Source organism: Protopterus annectens, chromosome 10.part0, assembly GCF_019279795.1.
Source record: "Protopterus annectens isolate FY-2018-M chromosome 10.part0, PAN1.0, whole genome shotgun sequence".
In the NCBI taxonomy this organism is placed as follows: domain Eukaryota; kingdom Metazoa; phylum Chordata; order Ceratodontiformes; family Protopteridae; genus Protopterus; species Protopterus annectens.
In genome coordinates, this window is record NC_056744.1 from 1,480,267,329 (window position 1) to 1,480,271,121 (window position 3,793).

The following is a 3,793-nucleotide window of genomic DNA, read 5'->3' on the forward strand; positions in this document are numbered from 1 at the left end:
TTCTGTTACTCTGTCTGGTCTAGCAGCATAATACTCATGGCAATACATTATTAGAAACATAGTCAATATTTTGAATAACTAAGCATTAGATTGCTTGACATAGGCTATCCACCTCTGCAGTGTGTCTTCCTACTTGCAGTACATGTTGTATTCTTTATCACAATTTATCCTAATAATATTTCTGTAAATATGTTCTAATCTGTTTATGTTTTTATATGTTGTAAAGATTTTATCCTTTTGTATATAATTACTTATCAGCTACTGTAAAATGTTTTTATGAGTGTTTTTGGGAAGCCTTTCTCCCCAAGTCATTGTAAAATATTTAATCTGTTGTGGGGCTTTCCCCTTGGTACGTAATTACTCAACCACTGTTTAAATATTTTTGTATCTGTTGTGGAGCTTTTTACCCTGGGCCTCCACTGAAAATGGGCCACTGGCATAGTCAGATTTTCCCAGTTATCAAAGGACAAACAAAAACAAACAAACAAACAAACAAACAAATAAATAAATAAATAAAGCAGCATTTCAATTAATGACCAATAACTAACTTAGCACTGCAAAAAAATGTACTCAAAGGCAATGCAAGGCACCTTTAATTTCCCTTTAGGACTTTCTTACATTAAGTAACATGACTTCTTCAGTCAAATAACATGCAACAACAGTCATACTTTTAAAATAACTCATATAAATCATTATGCCTAACCGAATGATTATATTCAATAAGTAACATTCTAAACTTAAAGACAGTGAAATTATAGGCCTCTACACATATGTATTTATTATTATTTCTTGTACCTTAGAGTGTATATTTCATTCTGACTTTTAACTAATTGTTTTGCATTTAATTTTAATGTATGAACTTGTATATATTTATTTGTTTTTAATACTTACAGGTAACAAACCAACATGCATTATTCATAAACTGATGTAGGGATTGTCACATGATTTCTATGAGTTGTTTTAAAAGTATAAGCCTTGTTGTATGTTATTTCTTCTGAAGTCTGTCTATTTAACAGATGAAAATATTAAATGGATATTAATAGTGACTTGCCTTTTGTGTTTTACATACCTGAATTTGACTAAAGCCATTCTTTCAGTTCCTCACTTCTTTATAATATTAGAATTTGAAGTGAGGAATTAACTCTTAGCCAAACAGATGGCTAGCCAACTGCTTGAATGGTAGAAAGTCAAGGATGGGTGGCACTCAGAATACTGAACAGGACGTACTGGCAAGTGGTCCACAGGACAGGTGATGCTACAACCTCTTTTATGATCTGCTTCCTGTGATCCAGAGTTTGATTCTCACAGCCTCCATTTGCCTAATTTGTGAATGTGAGAAAATCACATATCAGACAGTACTTTGGAAAAATTGAGTAAGGTTCCTCAGTTGTCCTTTGGACTGCATGCCAAATAACTACCTATTAGCCCCTATTTTTTTCATGTTACATGATCTATTAGCAGTCCATGTTGGTTAGCCAAGTTTGTGGATGAAACCAACATAGCTGTCATGGTTAAGTCTATTAAAGACCAGGCTTCCATGCCAAAATATGTTGATGAACTCTCCAGATGGGCTGTGTTAAATTATGGTTCCGTCAATTGTAAGAAATGCAGGGTTATGCATAAAGTAAGTAGGTGGCAAGCCTATCAACTAGGTGCACTGATTTTGTTTATAAGAAGGTTTTTCATGCTTTCTTGTGGCATCGTTCATGGGAAGATGTATATCTGGTGCAGAGATTCATGGGATTAGACATCTTTCACTGACTAAGTCAGTTCTTACACAGGTGGAGTAAATGAGCACTTTCTAGTCTACAAAGGAAATGTGGCCATTGACAGCAACCCTGATATACAGCTGAATTTACTTTAACATACATGCACTTTGTGCCATTTCATTAAAAACAATAGGAAAAGGAAATCAAAAATACTTTAACTATCTGTAAATGTGTTTGTCTGTCTGTGTCTATGTTAATGCATGTGTGTGTGTGTGTGTGTGTGTGTGTGTGTGTGTGTGTGTGTGTGTGTGTGTGTGTGTGTGTGTGTGTGTGTGTGTTAGGCCCACAGAAGCTTTCAGGAATACATGGGGAAAATGGTGAAGAGGAGATGGGGCAGCTGATGTATGCTAAGTTCATCAAAACAGCAGATGGACAAATGAGCCCTCTTCTGCCTTCATTAACATATAATGTAAAAACTTTCTACTAGAAGGAATAATCATGTATCTATAGAAACATACACAACTGAACAACAGAGTAAAGTTTGAAGACTGTTGAAATGTTTTCAGTAAGAGACTGATAGAAAATTCCAGATATGTAATTGCCAAATTCCGGTAATCATGGCCACACAGGTAGAAACCGCACTCTCCAAAGTTAAGAAAACAGCATCCATGAGATCAGATGACATCCCGGGCTGTGTACTACATGAACTACAAAATGAACTGGCACCTCACCTAAATGTCATGTTTAATCATAGCTTCACCTCAGGCTTCGTGCCCACTGAGGAGAGCACAGCTACAGTTATCCCACTCCACAAGGGGAGATCAACCTTGGATCCCGGGAACTACCATTCCATCAGTCTGACAAGCCTGATCTGCAAGGCCATGAAACGCATTATCATGGAACTTATAAACAAAGACCTTGGCAACCTTTAAACTGTGGACTCCACCCAGTTTGGGTTCGTGAAGGGCCGATCTTGTCTCCTGAACCTGATTGACTTCTTCGTATCAGTCTCCAGAGATGTGAACAAGGGTAAGGTGGCTCACATAGCCTATCTGGACCTCGCCAAGGCCTTCTACATCATTCCTCACTCTGGAATCATAGATAAACTTACTAAGCTGGGCATAAATCCCTACATCACTCGATGGGTTGCCAACTGGCTTACTGGCAGAACCCAGACTGTAAAAATATCTGACTCCAAATCCAGCTCCAGACAAGTGGCAAGTGGAGTACCTCAGGGTTCAGTCCTGGGACCGCTCTTGTTTGACATCTACTTTTCTGAAGTACAGGCCAATACTAAGGGACTCTGGCTAACCAAGTTCATAGACGACTGCAAACTGGGAGCCATTATTGAATCCCCAAATGATGTGGATATTCTATAAAAGGGCCTTACAGAAACAGATGCTTGGTGCCAGAGCCATGGGCTCAAGCTTAATGCCAAGAAATGCAGTTATCCCCTTTGGGAAAAAACATGTACCCATGAATTACAACATAGGTGGCAGTGCACTAAACACCGAATGTGTGATGAGAGACTTAGGGACACAGGTGGACAGTGGTCTCACCTTCGATAATCACATCGCCACAACAGTCAGGAAATCCTTCTATGTGGCACACCTCATCACTAAGGGCTTTTCATTCAGAAAAAAGAGATCATTATCCCACTGCACTCATCCCTCATTAGACCCATTATAGAGTACAATGCCCCATTTGGTATGTACCTCACAAGACATCTGCAACAGCTGGAAAGGCCGCAGAAATACCTCACTAACAGAATCACAGGCCTAAAGCAGATGCCCTATGCTGACCATCTAAGAAAACTCCAGCTATACTCTGTGGCATATCGTCTACTCAGAGGTGATCTCTGCTTAACATACAAGGCCATGTCAAACCCTGAGCTGTTGGACATGCTCCACTTAAAGAAATCCCATTCCCTCAGAGCCACACGCTCCAGTGATCTAAACTTGTCATCACAATGAACAAAACATGCTGACTCCCCATACTCTGGAATAGACCGCCCATACATGTCAAGCAGAGCACCTCCTTGGCCCTCTTCAAAAGGAAGCTTGATGACTGGATGGGAGATGAGA